This window comes from Gekko japonicus, unplaced genomic scaffold, assembly GCF_001447785.1.
Source record: "Gekko japonicus isolate JY-2015 unplaced genomic scaffold, Gekko_japonicus_V1.1 scaffold561, whole genome shotgun sequence".
Taxonomy (NCBI): Eukaryota; Metazoa; Chordata; class Lepidosauria; order Squamata; family Gekkonidae; genus Gekko; species Gekko japonicus.
The window spans coordinates 95,603-107,749 of NW_015162496.1; the positions used below are offsets into that span (position 1 = coordinate 95,603).

The window sequence follows — 12,147 nt, forward strand, 5'->3', positions numbered from 1 at the left end:
CTTTCCCTTTCCCTTCCCTTCCCTTCCCCTCCCCACCCCACAGCAGACACCCTGTGAGGTAGGTGGGGCTGAGAGAGTTCTTTCGAGGACTGCTCCTGAGAAAACAGCTCTGAGAGAACTGTGACTGACCCAAGGTCACGCCAGCAGCAGTGGGGACGCAAACCCGGTTCTCCCGGATTAGAGTCCACGCTCCTCCACTACACTAAACGGGCTCTACATGAACACAGGAATCTGCCTTCTACTGAATCAGACTCTCAGTTCATCAAAGTCAGTATTGTCTACTCAGACTGGCAGAAGTTCACCAGGGTCCCAGGCTGAGGTCTTTCCCATCACCTGCTGCCAGATCCTTTTAAGAGGAGATGCCGGGGATTGAACCAGGGACCTTCTGCATGCTCTCCCATTGAGCTACAAACTCTACATGAGCACATGAAGCTGCCTTATACAGATTCCATACCATTGGTCCATCGAGGTCATTATGTGGACTGGCAGTGGCTTTCCAAGGTCTCAGGCGGAGGTCTTTCACATTACCTCCTGCCTGGTCCTTTTGACTGGAGAGGCTGGGGATTGAACCTAGGACCTCCTGCGTGCCAAGGCAGAGGCTCTCCCACTGAGCCACGGCCCCTCTTTACAGCTCTCCAGGGTCTCAGGCAGAGGTCTTTCCCATCACCTCCTGCCTGGTCCTTTTGATTGGAGAGGCCGGGGATTGAACCTGGGACCTTCTGCATGCCAAGCAGAGGCTCTGCCACTGAGCCACAGCCCCTCTTTGCAGTTCTCTAGGGCCTCAGGCGGAGGTCTTTAAAATCACCTCCTCCCTAGTCCTTTTGACTGGGGAGGCTGGGGATTGAACCTTCTGTATGACAAGCAGATGCTCTTCCACTGAGCCACAGCCCCTCTTTACAGCTCTCCAGGGTCTCAGGCAGACATCTTTCCCACCCCCTACTGCCTGGTCTTTTTTAACTGGAGATGCCGGGGATTGAACCGGGGACCTTCTGCATGCCAAGCAGATGCACTTCCACTGAGCCACAGCCCCTCTTTACATCTCTCCAGGGTCTCAAGCAGAGGTCTTCCCATCCCCTACTGCCTGGTCTTTTTTAACTGGAGATGCCGGGGATTGAACCGGGGACCTTCTGCATGCCAAGCAGATGCACTTCCACTGAGCCACAGCCCCTCTTTACATCTCTCCAGGGTCTCAAGCAGAGGTCTTCCCATCCCCTACTGCCTGGTCTTTTTTAACTGGAGATGCCGGGGATTGAACCTGGGACCTTCTGCCTGCCAAACAGATGCTCTACCGCTGAGCCACAGCCCCTCTCCTACAATTTTTATTTCATTTAATTTTATTGATCAGATTTATACCCCACCAGACCATCGATCCATCAAGGTCGCTATTGTCTTCTCAGATTGGCAGTAACTCTCCAAGGTCTTTCCCATCACTTCCTGCCTGGTCCTTCTACCTGGAGACCAGACCCGGGACCTTCTGCCCGCAAGCCCACGGGTGTTCCTCTGAGCTGCAGCCCCTCCCCTGCAGGCCCATTTCCCTGGCACCAAATGCGACCTTTGCAGCGGTGCCAGGCCCACGCCCACAGCAAGCCTCCCGCTCTTGGCCTCTGTGTGTCTGTGTGTGTTTCAGGCATTCTTCACAAGAGGAGCTGGGAAATGCCTGTCATTTCTGGTGCTCTGCAGAGTGCGTAGGGCTGGCAGTGGAGGAGGCGGCTGAAAGGGATCTTTATCTTGTTGAGAGACGTGGACACAATTCTAGGAAAGGGAGAGAAAGTGAACCTGATTGTGGGTGGCGCCGGGCGGCTGCCGCCTTCAGCACAGGATCGGAGCCCCTTGGAGAGCCAGTTTGGTACGGTGGTTAGGACAGCAGACATTAATCTGGGAGGACTGGGTTTGATTCCCCGCTCCTCCACATGCAGCTGCTGGTGGGACCTTGGGTCAGTCACAAGTTCTCTCAGAGCTCTCTGAACCCCACCTATCTCACAGGGTGCCTGTTGTGGGGAGGGGAAGGGAAAGGAGATTGTAAACCGCTCTGAGACTCCTTTGGCTAGTGAAGGGCGGGGTATAAATCCAATCTCTTCCTCCTCCTCCGTCTTCATCTTCGTTGTGGTTCCTTGAGGCTTTGCCTAGGCTGCTGCTGGTGGAGATCTCCTGGCTTCGATGCTTTCCTGACGAGGCTGGCATTTTAAGATCTGAGTGTTTCTGCCATGGCAATCTGGACATGCAGGCATAAGAACATAAGAACATAAGAGTTCCTTGAGGCTTTGCCTAGGCTGCTGCTGGTGGAGATCTCCTGGCTTCGATGCTTTCCTGACGAGGCTGGCATTTTAAGATCTGAGTGTTTCTGCCATGGCAATCTGGACATGCAGGCATAAGAACATAAGAACATAAGAGACGCCAGTGTTGGATCAGGCCAGTGGCCCATCCAGTCCAACACTCTGTGTCACACTGTGGCCAGAAATACCAGGGGCCATCAGGAGGTCCACCAGTGGGGCCAGGACATTAGAAGCCCTCCCACTGTTGACCCCCCATGCACCAAGAATACAGAGCATCACTTGCTCCAGAGCCCCTATCTATACCTTGTGGCTAATAGCCACGGATGGACTTTTTATGGATCAAAAACTGGCTAATTAATAGAAAACAGAGAGTGAGTATAAATGGGCAATTTTCTCAGTGGAGGGTGGTAAGCAGTGGGGTACCGCAGGGTCCACTGCTTTTTAACTTGTTCATTAATGATTTGGAGTTGGGAGTAAGCAGTGAAGTGGCTAAATTTGCGGATAATACGAAGTTGTTCAGGGTGGTGAAAACGAGTGAGGATTGTGAGGCACTCCAAAGGGATCTGTCAAGGATGGGCAAGTGGGCGTCAACATGGCAAATGGGGTTCAATGTGGCCAAGTGCAAGGTGATGCACATTGGAGCCAAAAATCCTAAATATAAATACACATTGATGGGGTCTGAACTGGCAGAGACTGATCAAGAGAGAGATCTTGGAGTTGTAGTAGATAAATCACTGAAAATGTCGAGACAGTGTGTGACTGCAATAAAAAAGGCCAATGCTATGCTGGGGATTATCAGGAAGGGTATTGTAAATAGGTAAGCCCACTTGGGGGTACGTCTCTATAGGTGTTTAAGAAACACTGCAAATCTATTCTATTTTCCAGGGCTTTTCTGAGCTGCTCTGAACTATGGGAAAGGCACGGTATCGGTATTTATTAATATACTAGGGGCTCTGCCCGACTCCTTTCACTCACCAACCCCAGTGCTCCATGCATTCATAAAATCATAGAGATGGAAGGGACCTCCAGGGTCATCTAGTCCAACACTCTGCACAATGCAAAAGGGAATTAGATAGGCATATGGAGCAGAGGTCCATCAGTGGCTATTAGCCACAAGGTATAGATAGGGGCTCTGGGGCAAGGGATGCTCTGTCTTCTTGGTGCTCGGGGGGGGGGGTCAACAGTGGGAGGGCTTCTGGAGTCCTGGCCCCACTGCTGGTCCTCCTGATGGCCCCTGGTATTTCTGGCCACTGTGTGACACAGAGTGTTGGACTGGATGGGACTTTGGCCTGATCCAACATTGGCGTCTCTTATGTTCTTATGTTCTTATTGCCGGCATTTGGATGTTACATTTATGGCTGTGGTGGTTCAGAGGTTAAGATGCTGAGCTGCAGACCAGAAGGTCTGTAGTTTGGCATCTTGAGACCCCAGTGCTGCGTGACGGAGTGAGCTCCCGTCTCTTGCCCCGGCTCCTGCCAACCTAGCAGTTCGAAAGCAAGAAGGTGGGAAGGTAACAGCGCTCTGTGTGCCTTGGTGTTTAGTCATGCCGGCCACATGACCATGGAAATGTTTTCGGACAGCGCTGGCTCTTCGGTTTGGGAATGGAGATGAGCACTGCCCCCTAGAGTCGAATTCGACCGGCTTCCGAGCAAGGGCAACCTTTACCTTTAGCAGCAGACTAACATACTGCAGAGAGGCTGTCCTCGGCTCAGGCCCGGCTTTTCCGGAGTTCACTCTCTCCCGCTGGGCTTGGTGAGTCCGGTCAGCCTCAGAGTCCTGCTTTGGTTGGTTTCCTGCGGAATCGGAGGGTGTCGGCTGCAGGATGCACGCCACAGGCGGCTTCCTCCCCAGCACACGGTGAGCGGAGGGGGGGGGGAACAACCTTGGCTGGCATCGCTCTCTGTGACTACTGCAACCCACGTCGGGCGTCTTGGGTCCCCTGGCGGCCCAAAGGCAAGGCCTGTGGTCAAATCTGCAGAAGCCCAGAGTCTTCCCTGAAGTGATCCATTCCACACACAGCCAGGTGATGAATGGGTTGTGCCAATGAAGCCTTGGGCTGAATCAGACTAGGGGTCCTTTGAGGTCAGTCTTGTCTACTGAGACTGGCAGCCGCTCTCCAGGGTCTCAGGTCAAGGTCTGGCACGTCATGTGCTGTCAGATACTTTTAAGAGGAGGTGCAGAGGATTGAAGCTGGGACCTTCTGCATGCCAAGCAGAGGCTCTGCCATGGATCCAGGGCCCCTCCCCAACAAATGGACACACTGTCAGAGGTTTATGAGATCATGCATGGGATAGAGCAGGTAGAGAAAGAAGTCCTTTTCTCCCTTTCTCACCATACAAGAACTCCTTGTGGGCACTCCATGAAATTGCTGAGCAGTCGGGTTAGAACGGATAAGAGGAAGTCCTTCTTCACCCAAAGAGTGATCAACACATGGAATTCACTGCCACAGGAGGTGGCGGCGGCTGCAATCATGGACGGCTTCAAAAGGGAATTAGATAAGCATCTGGAGCAGAGGTCCATCAGTGGCTAGAAATTGCAAGTAGATAAATAGGTACCACTTCGGTGCGAAGGTAACAGCGTTCCATGCGCCTTGGTGTTTAGTCATGTCGGCCACATGACCACGGAAACGTCTTCGGAAAGCGCTGGTTCTTCGGCTTTGAAACGGAGATGAGCACCGGAACCCTAGAGTCGGATTAGACTGGCTTTCGAGCAAGGGGACCTTTATCTTTACTTTAATAGATAGGGACTCTGGGGCAAGGGATGCTCTGTATTCTTGGTGCTTGGGGGGGGGCAACAGTGGGAGGGCTCCTGGTGTCCTGGCCCCACTGGTGGACCTCCTGACGGCACTGGTATTTTTGGACCCTGTGTGACACAGAGTGTTGGACTGGATGGGCCATTGGCCTGATCCAACATTGGCTTCTCTTAGGTTCTTACGTTCACCCACTCAAGTCAATGCCTATAAAGTGCCATCCCTTCTTGTGACATTGCCACGAGCAGGGCAGAAACTTTGAAGAGGGAGACCCTGGAGAGCTGCAAAGAGGGGCCGTGACTCAGTGGTAGAGCCCCTGCTTGGCATGCAGAAGGTCCCAGGTTCAATCCTCGGCATCTCCAGTTAAAAGGACCAGGCAGGAGGTGATGGGAAAGACCTGAGACCCTGAAGAGCTGTAAAGAGGGGTTGTGGCTCAGTGGCAGAGCCTCTGCTTGGCACGCAGAAGGTCCCCGGTTCAATCCCCAGCATCTCCGGTTAAAAAGGACCAGGTAGTGGGTGATGGGAAAGACCTGAGACCCTGGAGAGCTGTAAAGAGGGGTTGTGGCTCAGTGGCAGAGCATCTGCTTGGCACGCAGAAGGTCCCCGGTTCAATCCCCGGCATCTCCAGTTTAAAAGATTAGGTGGGAGGTGCTGTGAAAGACCTCCGCCTGAGACCCTGGACAGTGGCTTTAAAAGGGGATGAGTACTGACCTTGATGGAATACTGATCTTGATGGAATGAGGGTTTGATGCAGGATAAGTCAGCTTCAGGTGTCTATAATGCATGGATGAAAATGGCCGCTGTACCAGCCTGCATCCCTTTTAGACACTTGGGTCAAGAGGATACCACCCCCACACTACCAGTCACATTTTGCTTTTTGAAACTGGGCACAGCACTCGCCCTGACCCCTGCTGAGCCATGGGCAGCATCAGATGCCAACCTCCAGATGGGGCCTGGAGATCTCCTGGTGTCACAACTGATCTGCAGGCCACAGAGCTCAGTTCCCCTGGAGAAAATGGAAGCTTTGGAGGGTGGACTCCGTGGCATTGTGGCCCACTGACAGCATCCTCTCCTCAGAACCCACCCTCCCCACATTCCAACCCCAAATCTCCAGGAATTTCCCAGGGTAGAGTTGGCAGCCCTCAAAACATTTTGAGATCAAGGGGGATGGGTCTTCCTTCCCGGTGGCTTCAGTTTAGTGTAGTGGTCCAGTGTGTGGACTCTAATCTGGGAGAACCAGGTTTGATTCCCCACTCCTCCACTCGCAGCTGCTGGATGACCTTGGGCAAGCCGTAGTTCTGATAAGAGCTGTTCTCTCAAGAGCACTTCTCTCAGAGGTCTCTCAGCCCCACTTACCTCCCAGGGTGTCTGTTGTGGGGAGGGGAAGGGGAAGGAGTTTGGAAACCGCTCTGAGACTCCGAGTGAAGGGTGGGATATAACTCCAATCTCTTCCTCCTCCTCCTTCTTGTTTTGAGATCTGTTTGTGCAATGGTTGTGTGAAGACTGCGCCAGAGATTTCTGGTGGGAGATTGTGGGGGGAAGCTTGTAGGGAAGACAGCCATTTCAGGAACAGTACATAAGAACATAAGAGAAGCCAATGTTGGATCAGGCCAAAGCCCATCCAGTCCAACACTCTTGTGTCACACAGTGGCCAGAAATCCCAGGGGCCATCAGGAGGTCCAGCAGTGGGGCCAGCAGTGGATCCAGCCGTATTGGGTGGTCAGCAGTTTTGGGGGCCTGCGGGAGTCCCCACCCCACTGGTGCCAGCCAAGAGGCCAAAATGGCAGCTCTCAGTATCTCCGAGAAGGCTCCCCTTCCAAGTGGGTTCCCAGTGCAAATTAAGAGCCCGGGGGTGGGGGGTGGGGGGCAGTGTTCCCTCTAAGCTGAGTTAGTGTGAGCAGCCCCGCCACCAGCCGGGGGACTTCCCGCTCTGCAGCCGAGCAGGGAGCGGAGCCAGAGCCTGCGAAAGGGGCAAACTTTACGCGGTTGTTGGGCCGCCGATCGCTCAGAAAGTGCATTGCGCTTTTTGTTGGGGGGGGGGGAAGGGGGCGCCCAGCCATGTGGAGCAGCTGCTCAGCGGGGGAGGGGGAGGCTGGGAGGAGGAGGGGGGGCTGCCTGAGAATAGCTGCCTCTGGGCAGGATCTCCAGGAATAGCAACGGCTGATTCAGCAAGAGAGAATCCAGAGCCTTCGGGTGGGGTGGGGGGAGTTCTGAAGGGGAGGGAGGCCTGGCTGAAAAGAAGCCAGTCGCAGCTCAAGAACAGAGCCAGCAGAGTTTCATTGTGTCCGTCCCCCCCTTTATTGCTTCGGGTTTGGCGTGAGCCATTTTGTTTCATAAAGAAGAGAAGAAGAAGAAGAGATTGGATTTATACCCCATGGCCCTTCACTCCCCAAAGGTGTCTCAGAGCGGCTTACGGTCTCCTTTCCCTTCCCCTCCCCACAACAGACACCCTGTGAGGTAGTAGAAGAAGAAGAGATGGGATTTATACCCCATGGCCCTTCACTCCCCAAAGGTGTCTCAGAGCGGCTTACGGTCTCCTTTCCCTTCCCCTCCCCACAACAGACACCCTGTGAGGTAGTAGAAGAAGAAGAGATGGGATTTATACCCCATGGCCCTTCACTCCCCAAAGGTGTCTCAGAGCGGCTTACGGTCTCCTTTCCCTTCCCCTCCCCACAACAGACACCCTGTGAGGTAGTAGAAGAAGAAGAGATGGGATTTATACCCCATGGCCCTTCACTCCCCAAAGGTGTCTCAGAGCGGCTTACGGTCTCCTTTCCCTTCCCCTCCCCACAACAGACACCCTGTGAGGTAGTAGAAGAAGAAGAGATGGGATTTATACCCCATGGCCCTTCACTCCCCAAAGGTGTCTCAGAGCGGCTTACGGTCTCCTTTCCCTTCCCCTCCCCACAACAGGCACCCTGTCAGGTAGGTGGGGCTGAGAGAGCTCCGACAGAAACGGCTCTTTTTCAAGGACAGCTCTTGTCAGAACTACGGCTTGCCCAAGGTCATCCAGCCAGGTGCAAGTGGAGGAGTGGGGAATCAAACCCAGCTCTCCCAGATTAGAGTCTGCGCACTTAACCACTACGCCAAACGAAGAAGTCTGAGATGGCTGGCTGCAGGCTAACCCCCCCCCCCATTGCCCCACATTTTGATTTGATATGGCTTTGATTTACTTGGGGAACCTCCACATTCAGAGGCATCAAGTTTCTGAATCCCGGAGCCAGGATTCTCTGCCCTGTTGTTGGCCCTCCAGAGGAACTGGTTGGCCCCCGTGTGAGACAGGAGGCCGAACTAGATGGACCCTCACTGGTCTGATCCAGCAGGGCTCTTCTGAGGTTCTTATGAAGGCCTTGGCCTCTATGCCCTGTTGTTGGCCATCCGGAGGAACTGGTTGGCCACTGAGTAAGACAGGATGCTGGACTAGATGGACCTCCCGTCTGATCCAGCAGGTGTCTTCTGAAGTTCTTATGAAGGCCTTGGCCTCTGTGCCCTGTTGTTAGCCCTGAAGAGGAGCTGGTTAGCCACTGTGTGAGACAGGAGGCTGGACCACTGGTCTGATCCAGCAGGGCTGTTCTGATGTTCTTCTCAGAGGAACTGCTTGGCCACTGTGTGAGACGGGAAGCTAGACTAGATGGACTATTGGTCTGATCCAGCAGGGCTCTTCTGAGGTTCTTACCAGGGAAAAGCCTTGGCCTCTATGCCCTGTTGTTGGCCTTCCAGAGGACTGGTTGGCCTACAGTGTGAGACAGGATGCTGTGCCCTGTTGTCTGATCCAACAGGGCTTTTCTGATGTCCTTATGCTTTTCCACCCGATCCACCCCAGAGCCTCCACCACTAAATTCCATCCCACGATGACGCTATGTGCTGGATCAGTCCTGCTCCACTGACTGGCCTGGCATTTTGAAATCCTAATTTTGGCGATCCTACTGTTGTCCTTGAGAGGCTGGGTTACACCAAATGCAGTGACTGAACGGGGAAGGAGTATCAATGGCCGTAGCAAGAGTGTCTGCAGAATATTGCCTTGGTATGAGCTGCGGTGGCTCAAGTGGTTAAGACGCTGAACTGCAGGCTGTGGAAGGTCAGTAGTTCAGCAGTTCAAGACCCGGGTGCCGCAAGACGGGGTGAGCTCCTGTCTCTAATTCCAGCTCCTGCCAACCTAGCAGTTCGAAAGCAAGAAATTGCAAGTAGATAAATAGGTACCACTTCGGTGGGAAGGTAACAGCGTTCCGTGCGCCTTGGTGTTTAGTCATGCCGGCCACATGACCACGGAAACGTCTTCGGACAGCGCTGGCTCTTCGGCTTTGAAACGGAGATGAGCACCGCAACCCTAGAGTCGGATTCGACTGGCTTTCGAGCAAGGGGAACCTTTACCTTTACCTATGAGGCTGTGACGTAATTGTCAGCCACTGATCAGAGCTGCTGCTTCTAACCCAACATGGAAAGCGCTTTTTAAATGGGAAAGAGGTAGTTTTGTTGTATGTGAGTCATGATGTTTGTTTGGTTTTGCCATGTGCTCATGTGCTGGGGTGCGTTGTGACTAGCACACACATGCTCCATATGCGCACACAGAATCAGATGCGAGTGGGTAAATCCCTCAGCAGACGTTTGGCATAGTGGTTAAAGAGCAGAGGACTGTAATCTGGGAGAACTGGGTTTGATTCCCCACTCCTCCTCCATGTGCAGCTGCTGGTGTGACCTTGGGCCAGTCACAGTTCTCTCAGAGCTGTTCTCTCAAGAGCAGTTCTGTCAAGAGCTCTCTCAGCCCCGACTACCTCACAGGGTGTCTGTTGTGGGGAGGGGAAGGAGTTTGTAAGCCGCTCTGAGACTCTGAGTGAAGGGCATAGGAAAATCATGACATCTGAATGCAGAATCTTGTGCACAGAAAACTTAGGGCCGATCTCGTCCCCTCTGACATTGAGCACTGGGTGCCGTGGTTTCAGCTCTCCTGTTCTCTGCAGTGCAGACCGTCTGGTTGAGTGGGACCCTTGCGGTCTGCCCACGTTGACTTCCTGAGGGGAGCATGCCACGGTAGGGTTGCCAACCCCCCCAGTTTGGCAGGGGTACCTCGCTTTTTTGGGGCTTTTCCCCCCGGCGGCCAGCTAGCCACCTGGGGAAGCCCTGCGCTTTCCAGGCTCCACCCCCAAATCTCCGGGAGTTTCCCAACCCAGAGCTGGTAACCCCTAGAGGGCTTAGTCATCTGCTCCCAAATGTAGGCCTCAAATATGTTCTTCGTTTCCCTGTTTCCTCTGGACAGGATGTGCAAGTATCAGCACCCTGTGGAAAAAAGCACTCGAGCGTAGGAAAATCATGACATCTGAATGTAGAATCTTGTGCACAGAAAATTTAGGGCCGATCTCGTCCCCTCTGACATTGAGAACTGGGTGCCGTGGTTTCAGCTCTCCTGTTCTCTGCAGTGCAGACCGTCTGGTTGAGTGGAACCATTGCGGTCTGCCCATGTTGACTTCCTGAGGGGAGCATGCCACGGTAGGGTTGCCAACCCCCCCAGTTTGGCAGGGGTACCTCGCTTTTTTGGGGCTTTTCCCCCCGGCGGCCAGCTAGCCACCTGGGGAAGCCCTGCGCTTTCCAGGCTCCACCCCCAAATCTCCGGGAGTTTCCCAACCCAGAGCTGGTAACCCCTAGAGGGCTTAGTCATCTGCTCCCAAATGTAGGCCTCAAATATGTTCTTCGTTTCCCTGTTTCCTCTGGACAGGATGTGCAAGTAACAGCACCCGGTGGAAAAAAGCACTCGAGCGTAGGAAAATCATGACATCTGAATGCAGAATCTTGTGCACAGAAAACTTAGGGCCGATCTCGTCCCCTCTGACATTGAGCACTGGGTGCCGTGGTTTCAGCTCTCCTGTTCTCTGCAGTGCAGACCGTCTGGTTGAGTGGGACCCTTGCGGTCTGCCCACGTTGACTTCCTGAGGGGAGCATGCCACGGTAGGGTTGCCAAACCCCCCGGTTTGGCAGGGGTCCCCCTAGCCCGTGGCAACCCTATTCCACGGGCTAGGGGAAGATCTGCCTGTTGCCCACGGAGGGCCATTTCCCACCCATTGGCTGAGCTGCTGTGAAGTCACGGAATGTTCACAGGCCTTCTTGACGCCCCAGGGAAAAACTGCCAGCCAGAGGGTATGTGGTCATCTAGAGTGGCGCTGAGAAGCCAGTTTAGACGGGGGAACCTTCGCATGGTGTGTCCAGTCAGGAAAGCAGGGGTTTTCCGGGCAAGTCCAAGTGGGCAGGTAGACATGTATGCCCTTGTGTGGGCGTATTCATTTCAGTGTTTCTCAGTCTGCGACTTGAGGTTCTGTATTTGTTGTGTCCTGGCTGAATCGCACACGCGGTCGGGCCGCCATGTGGCCCGACATACTAGCAAAGCTTTGATACCAGGAACAATAGAGCCCCTAGGATCCTAAAACCCACCAACCGGCGAGTAGGGATTCTACAAAGAACCTATAGGGTTGTAAACCTTGCATATAGCCTATCACGAGTGCGGGTGTGGTAATGGGTGTGGTTGTAAATGGACATATAAGCAGCCTGCGGGCTAGCGACTGGATCTCCTATTTTCTGAAATCACTAAGTAAAGCATGAGCTGAAAATCACTCTACGATGCGTCGGTCTCAGTACTTTCCACCATTGTCGTCTTGTGTTCTCTGACAGGGAGCCAAGCTGTCCTTGTGTGTGCGTCGATAACCCGGCCCCGGAGATGCTGTGTCAGGGTACTTAATAAAGCGTGTGGGGTCAGGAACTAAAAAGGCAGGATGGGCGCTTGGCGGAGGTGGCGGCGGCGGGGTGGGTGGGGGGAGGGATGACTGTTACTCCTGCACACACAATGCCGGGAAATAAAGACAAGGGAAATGTTCCAAGAAGGACTCTCCAGAAGCAGCCCCTCGGAGCAGGGGATCCGGTTGCAGGGGGCGTGGAGACGCTTCCAGAGCAAAGAAGGTGTCCGGAAGGCGGCTATTTTTTCCCCCTTCCTATTTTTAAGTTGGATGAAGCCCCTGGACTCTTTCTCAGTCTCCGACTGGAGCCGCCCTGGTTCCTTGGCAAGTTCTGCTCCTCCCCGGGGAGCTCGATTAGGAACCAGATTTCCTTTCCTTTCTTATCAACCTTCTGCCTTATATCCGA

The 12,147-nt window shown here is 53.8% G+C and overlaps 1 protein-coding gene across 1 annotated transcript in view; it reads left to right on the plus strand.

The window, feature by feature from the left end:
- The window catches only part of DYSF (dysferlin), a 287,816-nt gene that overhangs the window by 33,955 nt on the left and 241,714 nt on the right, over window positions 1-12,147 (plus strand). The gene's annotated exons all lie outside the window — the stretch shown is intronic.